Genomic DNA, 11702 nt, shown 5'->3' with positions numbered 1-11702 from the left:
TTAAGCAACAATTAAATTTTGTACCCTCAATCACCCTCGTGTTGGGTAGGATTTTTTTTTTCCATTATACATCTGGACCGAATTTTAGTTTCAAGATGATTTCAGAATATTAATTTAAATGTTACTCAGTGTTCCTGCTATCATCTCATAAATAATAATGGTGAGTGTCCATACCCTCCAACAACGTTTTAAAAAACTTTAAAAAAAAAATCTTTTTCTTTTCAGTGGTATTACAAATTTGCTCTTTGCTAAACTTTTCCAAAAATCTTATTAGCAGATTCTTATTTACTGAGATCATGTAACCAGAATAAAGTCCACCCAGTATATAGCCCACATTACATTTACCCTAATATATGTGTAGGAATTGAGTAATGGCATATTAATTCCCATATTTTCTCCTCTTTTTTTCTTGATATCTTTATTTAGAAATAAGAAATTATGCAAGTATTTTAATACTAAGCCACTATTCTCAGTTTGATTAATATTTGAGATTTAATTAACCAGATACTACTTAGTATGTGAAAAGCAGTGGTAGACATAAGCATACCGATACGTGTATTGCAAGATACCTAACCATTAAGTTTACAACAGTGATTCATCCTGAATTACATAGTAATCAGTAGAAAGAATATTGGACTTTAGTTCTCCTAGGAGTTCTTCATTAGATACGCTCAGAATTCAAAAGGCATAGTCTTTTAAATGTTTATTTATTTTTGAGAGAGAGAGAGAGAGCAAACAGGGGAGGGGCAGAGAGAGAGGGAGACAGGAGACAGAATCTCAAGCAGGCTCCACGCTGTCAGCACAGAGTGCAATGTGGGGCTTGAACTTGGCAAGATCATGACCTGAGCCAAAATCAAGAGTCAGATGCTTAACCAACTGAGCCACCCAGGCGCCCCAAAAGGCATAGTCTTTTAAATAAGAATTTAGTTAGACTTGCTACATACACAGTTTTGGGTAACAAATATAAAATTTGAGTATACTTAAACCATTGAACTATAAACTTAAAAAAAATTCACTGAAATGGAGGACATTGTCTAAGAGTGTGTACAAAAGATGTCAAGAGGGCACCTGGGTGGCTCAGTCTGTTAAGCATCTGACTTCAGCTTAGGTCATGATCTCATGGTTTGTGAATTCGAGTCCCGCTTTGGGTGAGCCCTGCTTCCTCTCTCTCTCTCTCTCTCTCTCTCTCTCACTCTCTCTCTCTCTCTCTCTCTCGCTCTCTCTAGCCCTCGTGGGATTCTCTGTCTCCCTCTTTCTCCACCCTGGCTCACTTGTGCCCTCTCTCTCTCTAAAAAAGAAAAAAAAATATGTCAAGAAATAGTAGTAAGCTGTATATTTAAGTAACAGGCAGATTAAGATGCCACCAAGAGGCTAACAAAGGGTGTGAAGAAAGGAAGCAGAAAAATTAAGAGTATAATATCATGGAATCCATGAGAAGGAAGAAGTTCTATTCAAGTAGGTTGTAGTAAACAATATCCAATCCACAAGTGAGGACAAATAGGAAAGAACTTTTAAAAAGCTTTTGGAATTGACAATTAGGAGGTTAGTGAACATTACTGAATACAGATTCCTTGGAATTATGTAAGCCAAATATCTGGAGGATTGAATAGGAATTTGGAAAATAAAAGTATAGACAACTCTTTCAAGGAAGTTACGGATAAAAGAAATCAGAACTATAGTTTTGTATGAAGACAGTATTAAGGGATTTTTTTAAGATTCAGAAAATCTGAGCGTGTGTTTTGAGGAAGTAGGAGGAGAAATTGAAGGAAAAAAGGGAGGCTTATGGAGCAAAATCCCATATCAAAAGCATAGGTAGAAAGATGTTTTTGGAAAACTTCATATATCCTCTGAGGTAAGAGGAAAAATCTGTGGAGTGGAGGAGTTCTAATCATGCCCTCTACTTTTGCTATAAAATATAAAGCTGATTATCTGGGAGAGAGGAAGATGGTGTGGGGTAGTGGCTGAAGAACCACAGTGAGTGTTTGACATAGCCACTTTAGGAATTGGGTAAGTGAGCCAACTAGTTGAGTCTAGAAATCATAAATAATGCAGCAAATTAGAAAGCAGAGTTATATAGCTCTTGTGGCAGTCCAAGAGCAGATTGGAAAAAGCAGATGGTTGGGTTGACCCTCATTTAGGGATTGGCAGGAGAGATACAGTGTATTATGGTCATGGAGAGGAAGGAATTGGGAGTGCAAGTAGGAAAATAGTTGAAACAACTGACCTCATAAACCAAAGAGCACACGGAAAAGATTAAATAATAATAATAAAATCAGCAAGGAGTTAACAGATTAGATGAGGGAAGAGGTCGAGAAGACTAGAAGGGAAAGAAATTAGCAGGGAAAGTTCAAAGAGAGTTAGGGAGATGTGGAAGGATTAGAGACTGGTCACAGCATGAGACCTTTGAGGAAGAGCCATTATGAGTCAAAAAAGATCTGGGATGAGACCATGGGAATGTGTAGTTGCAGTGGAGGTGTCAAGGAATTTAAAAGGTAGTGTATTGGATGACTACCTCGTCTGGACAATAAAGGTAACCAGAATGTTAAAACTCAGAACAGACAGAAATGCCCTTAACCCTGTGCTCAAATCTCTAATCACTGTGAGAGTGTAATGTGAAGGTCAGCAAAAGACAGAGTTGACTATGGGGAAAGAGTAATGTTTCAAAAGAATGTGAACTTCACAGGAGGAGCATAGGAGAACTAGTCTGAACACCCTGATACAGCCAGGGAAATGTCAGCTTCATTTTCTGGTCTTGAAATAGGAATCACTTTCACTTAAAAGGAGCTGTGTGGTCCAGAGGAAGTTGGGTTTCCATTATGGCAAAGAAATCACAGCATTGTTAGGGACAGGTTAACAGTACAGAAAAGTTTATTAGCAATTAGGATGGTACTTTAGAAGATAAAGTGGGATCAATAGGGGCATAAGCAAGCTAAGTTGTATGGGAAAGAGAGCAGATAAAAGAAAAGTGGCTAGAGGGACTCACATAATGAAGGGACAGGGCATTGGGAAGTACACAAGAGTTGCAGGGAGGTGAGAGAAGAAATGAATGGAATTATAGTGCCAATTTTTCACTGAATATTTTGTCAGAGATAAAGCAAAAGAAATGGAGAGAGGGAAGGGATGTTAATACAACAAAAACACTAATTATGCCTCAATATTGTCCAGGAGAGATGAAGCAAAATGGAGATGATCTAGAAGCACTATTTACTATTAGTGTAGCATCTCCTTTAAAGTTTTAGATTTCATGGCACAAAAACAGACACATAGACCAATGGAATAGAATAGAAACCCCAGAACTAGACCCACAAACGTATGGCCAACTCATCTTTGACAAAGCAGGAAAGAACATCCAATGGAAAAAAGACAGCCTCTTTAACAAATGGTGCTGGGAGAACTGGACAGCAACATGCAGAAGGTTGAAACTAGACCACTTTCTCACACCATTCACAAAAATAAACTCAAAATGGATAAAGGACCTAAATGTGAGACAGGAAACCATCAAAACCTTAGAGGAGAAAGCAGGAAAAGACCTCTCTGACCTCAGCCGTAGCAATCTCTTACTCGACACATCCCCAAAGGCAAGGGAATTAAAAGCAAAAGTGAATTACTGGGACCTGATGAAGATAAAAAGCTTCTGCACAGCAAAGGAAACAACCAACAAAACTAAAAGGCAACCAACGGAATGGGAAAAGATATTCGCAAATGACATATCGGACAAAGGGCTAGTATCCAAAATCTATAAAGAGCTCACCAAACTCCACACCCGAAAAACAAATAACCCAGTGAAGAAATGGGCAGAAAACATGAATAGACACTTCTCTAAAGAAGACATCCGGATGGCCAACAGGCACATGAAAAGATGTTCAGCGTCGCTCCTTATCAGGGAAATACAAATCAAAACCACACTCAGGTATCACCTCACGCCAGTCAGAGTGGCCAAAATGAACAAATCAGGAGACTATAGATGCTGGAGAGGATGTGGAGAAACGGGAACTCTCTTGCACTGTTGGTGGGAATGCAAATTGGTGCAGCCGCTCTGGAAAGCAGTGTGGAGGTTCCTCAGAAAATTAAAAATAGACCTACCCTATGACCCAGCAATAGCACTGCTAGGAATTTATCCAAGGGATACAGGAGTACTGATGCATAGGGCCACTTGTACCCCAATGTTCATAGCAGCACTCTCAACAATAGCCAAATTATGGAAAGAGCCTAAATGTCCATCAACTGATGAATGGATAAAGAAATTGTGGTTTATATACACAATGGAGTACTACGTGGCAATGAGAAAAAATGAAATATGGCCTTTTGTAGCAACATGGATGGAACTGGAGAGTGTGATGCTAAGTGAAATAAGCCATACAGAGAAAGACAGATACCATATGGTTTCACTCTCATGTGGATCCTGAGAAACTTAACAGGAACCCATGGGGGAGGGGAAGGGAAAAAAAAAAAAAGAGGTTAGAGTGGGAGAGAGCCAAAGCATAAGAGACTGTTAAAAACTGAGAACAAACTGAGGGTTGATGGGGGGTGGGAGGGAGGAGAGGGTGGGTGATGGGTATTGAGGAGGGCACCTTTTGGGATGAGCACTGGGTGTTGTATGGAAACCAATTTGTCAATAAATTTCATATATTAAAAAATAAATAAATAAATAAATAAAGTTTTAGATTTCAGGGACACCTGGGTGACTCAGTTGGTTAAGCTTTGGGCTTTGGCTCAGGTCATGATCTCAGGTCATGAGTTCGAGCCCCTGGTTGGGCTCTGTTCTGACAGCCCAGAGCCTGGAACCTGCTCCAAATTCTGTGTCTCCTTCTCTCTCTGCCCCTCCCCACTTGTGATCTGCCTCTCTCTCTCTCTCTCAAAAATGAACATTAAAAAAATAATAATAAAATAAAAATATTTTTTAAAAAAGTTTTAGATTTCAAGTTTAAACATTTTGTTTTGGGGAAAAAAACATTTAGGCATCTTCTCCAACCCCAACTTTTTCCAAGTATTTATTTATCTTTCAGGATTGGAAATACATTGAATGCCTGATCTGCAATGAGCATAATTCAATTCCAGTTCACCCCATTATCCTAGCCTGATTATTTGTTTGTTTGTTTATGTATGTATCTATTACTGATATGTAATTCACATGCTATGAAACTCACCACTTTAAAGTATCTATTCAATGGGTTTTAGAATATTCACAATATTGTTCAATATTGCATATTGCAATAGTTGTATATCACCACTATCTAATTCCATAATATTTTAATTTTTTAAAAAGTTTATTTAAGTAATCTCTACATCCAACATGGGGTTCAAACCCACAACCTTAGATCAAGAGTCGCATGCTCTTCCGACTGAGCCAGCCAGGTGGCCCCCAGAATATCTTCATTTTAAAAAGATGTTTTGTACCCATTAAATTCACTCCCCATTTCCACTCACCCACAAACCCTTGGCAAACACCAACTACTTTTAGTCTCTATGGATTTGCCTATTCTTGAAATTTCTTATAAATGGAATTATAATATTTCACCTATTATGTCTGGTGTCTTTCACTAAGCATAATGTTTTCAAGGTTCATCCATGTTGCAGCATGTATCAGAACTTCATTCCTTTCTATGACTAAATAATGTTCAATTGTATGGGTATACCACATTTTTGTTTATCCATTTACCCAATGGATAGCCATTTGCTTTGTTCCACTTCTTAGCTATTATGAGTAATGCTGCTATAAACACTGAAGTACAAGTTTTTGTGTGGACATATATTTTCAATCATCTTGATTATATACCTAGGTGTGGAATTGCTGAATCATACAGTAACTATAACTTTTTGAGAAACTGCCTAACTGTTTTCCAAAGCAGCTGCATAATTTTACATTCCCACTAGCAATATATAAGGGTTCTCCACTTTCTCACCAACACCTGCTATTTTTTTTTTTATAGCCATCCTAGTGCATGTGAAGTGGTATGTCATTTTGGTTTTCCTAATTTCCCTAATGACCAATTTTGAGTATATTTATAGGTGCTGACTCCTCTTTTGTATATCATCTTTGGAGAGATGCCCATTCAAATTATTTTCCACGTTTTAGTTGGGTTGTCTTTTTATTGTTGATTACAAGAGTTCTTTATATATTCTGGATAGTAGACCTTAATCAGTAAATGATTTGCAAATATTTTTTCCCATTTTCTGGGTTGTCTTTTTATTTCCTTGATAATGTCCTTTGAATAACAAAGGTTTTTAATTTTGATGAAGTCCAATCTATCTTTTTCTTTGCTTGCTTGTATTTTAGGTGCCATGTATAAGAACCCAGTGTATTTATAAATAGCTATGCTTTTCACTCTCAAAAGTGTCCTGGTAGACAACAAATTATATGGACAATCTACAAATGACAACCTCAAGGATAGGTAATTAGAAGCCCCTGAGCAGGTGGTTGAGTAAATACTGATTTATTTTATGCTTACCTCAACATATCCAGTGCCATCACTTGGCATCTCTTAAAGGAAATATGCCAGCAATTGTAGTTGCCATTTTGTATACTTACCCATCTAATGTATGTTGAGCACATAATATGTGTCAGGTACCTTTTCAAAGGGGGGAAAGTAGCAACAGGAAATTACAAAGAGAAAACTTACAAAAAATGCTTTTCTTGGGGCACGTTGGTGGCACAGTCAGTTAAGCGTCTGACTTTGGCTCAGGTCATGATCTTGCAGTTCCTGAGTTTGAGTCCCACATTTGGGCTCTGTGCTGACAGCTCGGAGCCTGGAGCCTGCTTCGGATTCTGTCTCCCTCTGTCTCTGCCCCTCCCCTGCTTGTGCTCTGTCTCTTTCTCAAAAATAAATAAAAAATATTTTTTAAAAAATGCTTTTCTTTCCTTCTTTCTTTCTTTCTTTTTTTGTAAAAGCAAAACAAGCAATTACAAATATTGAAGAGATAAAAAGCCCTGTAATCTCATTGTTCAAATACACTAATTTTTATTTATTCCCTTATAATCTTTGTTCATAACCACACACGTATTTTAACATGGTTCAGTTATAAAGGGCTTTTATATTTTGCTTTTGCTTTTTTTAAGGCTTAATATTTTATCATAAATATATAAGAAATTGTTTTTTTATTTTGATCTCAGGGAGTGTAAGGGAGAGGAAGCAGACAAAAGGAGAAAATGTGTAAGTCAATAAAATATTATTAAGATGAGCAAGTATAGTCTATAAATGGATTTGTGCTCTGGTCTGTGAATGCCGGTAGGTTGGCAAATTGAGTTCAAGAGTATATAATTGTATTCCATATTATTAACATTTTTCTTTTTCTTCCTGATCTATGACTCTGGCTCCACTGATTACCATAATCATATTATATGGTTAATTTAATTTTGAGTTATTGTTCATACTGGTCAGTTAAATATTTGCATCCAAATAATGTTCTCTCTTCTAAGTTTATAGCTAAACAAGAAGTTTGACATATAAACTAATTTTTATTAGAAGTTGTTTCAAGAATAAGGTGTCCCAAAGAAGTTAATAATAGACTTGTATTCATAAACACAGTAACTGATATGAACTTTCATAAGTATGTTTTATAATATTGTATATAGTTTTTCCTCATATATGAAAATTCAGTAAGAATACTGTTAATCAACCAGGTGGAGTTTTGTCCTTTTACTGGGTAGGTTCAATATCTTGAGTTACACAAATAATCTTAGATTATGAATTTTACAACAACTCTTTGGATCTTAATATTATCATGTTATCTTTTATGATTATTCCAATATATTTCATTGTTAAGTAGATAATTATCCATCATGAGTTCTTACATTCATATGTCTCTAATTTATGAATAAGGTTTTGGTGGGATGCCTTCTAAGCTATTTATATAGGCTGAAATCTCCCTAAATTAAAGGACTTAAGGGACCCCTGGGTAGCTCAGTCCGTTAAGCCTCTGACTTTTGACTTCAGCTCAGGTCATGATCTCACAGTTTGTTAGTTCAAGTGCTGAGTCCGGCTCTGCACTGATAGTTCAGAGCCTGTTCCGGATTCTCCCTCTTTCTCTGCCCCTCCCCAGCTCATGTACTCGCATTCTCTCTCTCTCTCTCTCTCTCTCTCTCTCTCAAAATGAATAAATAAACTTTAAAAAATTAAAGCACTAAATTCTCTTAAGGTACATATCTATAGGTAAACAGTTTACTTGACTAAAGTGCTTGCAGCTGAAGTCTATAGTTTAAGTAATATTTAGTATAATAGCCCTCCTTTCAGTCCTAGCTCTGGCTTGACCTATCCGATTCCTTGGGTTTTGGCTCATTTTTAGAACCAAGCTGCTAATGACATTAAATTTTGTTCCTTCACCTTGATAGATTAACTTCATGATTAATTTGGCTTATGATGGTGCTTCCTGTGGTTCCCATCAGGAACTTTCTGGCAGGGAAAAATTGACAAGCTGACCAAAAACTCTCATCTAATTCCTCTCAGCCCCATTTTTATTGATTCCCCACAGACACCTCCTCCCCTCTTCCTGGAATCTGCTCTAGATCCCATCATCCAGAACCTTCCTTCCCTGGCTACTATAGGTTTATTGCTGCCCAATCCTCCCCCTCACCATAGTAAACCTTCCTGTCCCGATGCTCATTCCTTCAGGGTCACAGTCTCCCCATGTTCCAAGGTGAAACTGTATTAAAGGAATATGCCAGAAGAGATCTCCAGGATTCTCTCTCCCAACCCACGTAAGAGCATGTTAACCTTGACTTCCTGAAGTCTCCTTCCTTATGTTATGAAAACCAGAAGAATGATTCTAATCATGAGATTCTAAAGCCAGAAACGAGGGAAAAGGAGTATAATAGCAAACTACAGAGTCATTTTGGGCCCTCTTCACTCCTTGCCAATCACACCTACCTACAAGTAGGAGATGGTAGTTTTTCCCTCTCCTCTCAGGTCCATGTGACTAAATGCTAGCAATGTTATAACCAGGAACTGATGTTTATATGGCCAATAGTAATGAAATGACTGTGAATACAAATTCGATGTTCCATATGATATGGCTTTGCTTAGACATGTGAGTAACCAAATAAATGAAAACCAAATAAATGAAAATGACTCTCATGTGGAGGTAGTGGGGTTATGTTTTTGTTTCCTTGAGTTTTAAAAGTCATATTTTTAAGCTAATATTTAATGATGTTAATAATAATATTTTAAAATAAATATGACTACATATGTGTAAAAGAAAAACTTTTAAAAGTGCTGTTAATTTGATATATTTTGTACAATTCTGAATATGTATGGTACTGTGATAATATGAAAAAGATATCAAAGATCCAGAAGGCCTGGCATTTATTTAATTAAGTTTATTTATTTATTTTGAGAGAGAGAGAGAGAACACCAGAGCTTGAGCAGGGGAATGGCAGAGAGAAAGGGAGAGAGAGAATCCCAAGCAGGTTCCATGCTGCTGTAAGCACAAACTGTGAGCCAAAATTAAGAGTTGGAGCCAAGGGGCACCTGAATGGCTCAGTCAGTTAAGAGTCTGATGTCAGTGCAGGTTATGATCTTGTGGTTTGTGAGTTCAAGCCCTGTGTTGGGCTCTGTGCTGACAGCTTGGAGCCTGGAGCCTGCTTCGGATTCCCTGTCTCCCTCTCTCTTTCTGTCCCTCCCTCACTCATGCTCTGTCTCTCAAGAATAAAAAAACATTAAAAAAAAAAAAAGGAGTTGGAGCCAAAATTAAGAGTTGGACACTTAACCAACTGAGCCATGCAGATGCCCCAGAAGGCCTAGTTTTAAAATCTTATTTCTAGGGGCACCTGGGTGGCTCATTCGGTTAAGTGTCCAACTCTTAGTTTTGGCTCAGGTCATGATCTCACGATGGGATCGAGCCCTGAGTCTTCCCCTATGCTGTCAGAATGGAGCCTGCTTAGGATTCTCTCTTTCTTCCTCTTTCTCTCTCTCTCTCTCTCTGCCCCTCCTTCCTCTCACGCTTGTATGCTCTCTCTCAAAATAAATAAATAAACTTAAAAAATAAAATAAAATAAAACCTTACTTCTGGAATCTTGTTCCAAACATGGACAAATTACCTAACTATTCTGGGCTTTGGTTTCTACTCCTTCCAAATAATAGCTATTCTATTTACCTTGAAGGGTTTTTGTAAAAATAACAATATTTGAATTTTAAAACTGGAAGAGATCTTAGAGACTTTCTCATATACATGCTCATTTTCCAGAGGGGGGAATTAATGCCCAAAGAGATTAAATGGCTTGCTTATAAAATTATATGGCAGCAACATTGGAACAAAACCATAAAATGTATGCACATGTAAAACACAGTATTTCTTAATCTAATCAGAGAATGAGGAATTGGAAGGGACTTTAGGTGTCCTAGTCAAGTATGAGCATAATTGCAGTAGTTTCTTGTATAAAGTATTATTGAATGCATAGTTACAAATCTACATTTGCTCAGTATTCCTGCTTAGAAGCACTAGTCCTGAGTTTAACTGCTTCTTTCAAGGTTAGATGGTTTACTATTATTCACTTGCGATCATAGATCAAGGTCTATGCTATGTTGTAAGTAGCACTTCTTGGCTGAATATTTATAGTAGTAGTTTGCCTACTGAAGAAAATCCTACCTACGGCCAAAAGTTCTTATTGGAAATTTAGTGCTAGAAGCTGTCACAGATTACAGCAAGCTCAGCATTACATTGACAAATAATGCTTGATAGACCAAAAATAGAAAGCTGTATCACAAAGAACCCACAGATCTTTTGTTGGAGTGGAATATCAGTGTCGTTTCAGGCTTCTGAGCATATTGAAATTGACAGAGAGGAAGCTGCACCCAACCATGAGTTTTGTGACATGAGCTTGCCACATGTACACTCCAGTCTGCTCATTTCCTGGTTTCATCAACACTGAGCAACCTGACATGACTGAGTGGATCACTAATAACAAATTTCCAGAGCTGTATTTCCCAAAGTCTGCTCCAAAGAAACACTAATTCTCAAAGATACTATTATGCATTCATTAAAAAAATATAATCTATTCCATTGCCAAGTAAGCTTGGGAAACATTACATGAAATTCAGCATAGTAATATATATGATGCCTCTCTAGGAGATGGCTATATTAACATATAATTTTTCTTAAATTTACTTAAGAATGTGTCTTTAGGAACGCCTGGGTGGCTCAGTCAGTTGAATGTCTGGCTCTTGGTTTTGGCTCATGAGGTCTTGATCTCGTGATTCATGGGATCAAGCCCCTCATTGGGCTCTGCACTGATAGCATGGAGCCAGCTTGGGATTCTCTCTCTCTCTGTCTCTCTCTCCTCCCTTGCTCATGCTCTGTGTCTCTCAAAATAAATGTTTTTTTTTTTTTTTTAAGAATGCCTGTTTAAAAGAATACCTATTAACCTCTTGAAGAGTACAACTTAGAGCAGTTCCCTAGAGTTCCATGGGTGCACTGGAGTCCACTGTTTAGATATGCTGTTCTAACACTAACATCATCGAATTTTATAATTTCAGGGGAAGAGGCCATCTTTTTTTTTCTTTTTTTTTTTTTTGAGAGAGAGAAAGAGCACAAGAACGGGAAGGAGAGAGAGAGAGAGAGGATCCAAAGTGGGCTCTATGCTGACAGCAGAGAGCCTAATTTGGGACTCATACTCACAAACTGTAAGATCATGACCTGAGCCGAAGTTGGCCACTTAACCGACTAAGCCACCCAGGTGCCCCGGTAGAGGCAATCTTAGGTAATCTATC

Source organism: Prionailurus viverrinus, chromosome B3 (genome assembly GCF_022837055.1).
Source record: "Prionailurus viverrinus isolate Anna chromosome B3, UM_Priviv_1.0, whole genome shotgun sequence".
NCBI lineage: Eukaryota > Metazoa > Chordata > Mammalia > Carnivora > Felidae > Prionailurus > Prionailurus viverrinus.
The sequence above is the reverse complement of the archived record's forward strand: the minus strand, read 5'-3'. Positions refer to the sequence as shown.